We start from the raw sequence: 709 nt of genomic DNA, 5'->3' as shown, positions 1-709 counted from the left end.
GGTCGGGCGGCGGGGTGGGGGGGGAAGCAAAGGTGGCGAAGCCGGCGCATGCGCAGTCGTTGGCAAGACGCCGACGATCACGTGGTAACTAAGGGCAGCCAGGCGAGGAAACGGCGACGCATGCGCAGTGGCTCTCGTGCCGGTGCAGCGCACCCCGCTCGAGGTAAGGGCCGGTTCCGGCGGCAGGGCGGGACTCGCGGTCTCCCGTCTCTCCCCGGGTGTGTGCGGGGGGAATAACATGAAGATTTCTTGGGGTGAAAGCGCAGAAATTAGCGAGGAGGGACGCTAATTTGGGTAAACTCGGTCACCGGAAGTAGAGAGCGACCGGAAGTCCTCCAAGGCTCCGGCCCGGAAGTCCGCCAAGCCCACAGTAAAGATGGCGCCGCCAGGACCGGAACTTACCACACTAAAGATGGCGGCCCCGGCCCGGAAGTCCGCCAAGCCCACAGTAAAGATGGCGCCGCCAGAACCGGAACTTACCACACTAAAGATGGCGGCCCCGGCCCGGAAGTCCGCCAAGCCCATAGTAAAGATGGCGCCGCCAGGACCGGAACGACCACACTAAAGATGGCGGCCCCGGCCCGGAAGTTCGCCCCGACGCCACACTCAAGATGGCGCCACCACGACCGGAACTTAGCCGAGGCCACACTAAAGATGGCGGCGAGAGGCCCCCTCGCCTCAGAGAGGCGTCTATCCTGTTGCCTGGCCT

Source organism: Pipra filicauda, unplaced genomic scaffold (genome assembly GCF_003945595.2).
Source record: "Pipra filicauda isolate LSUMZ 115617 unplaced genomic scaffold, ASM394559v2 scaffold482_size497672_pilon, whole genome shotgun sequence".
Taxonomy (NCBI): Eukaryota; Metazoa; Chordata; class Aves; order Passeriformes; family Pipridae; genus Pipra; species Pipra filicauda.
This window is presented reverse-complemented; position numbering follows the sequence as displayed.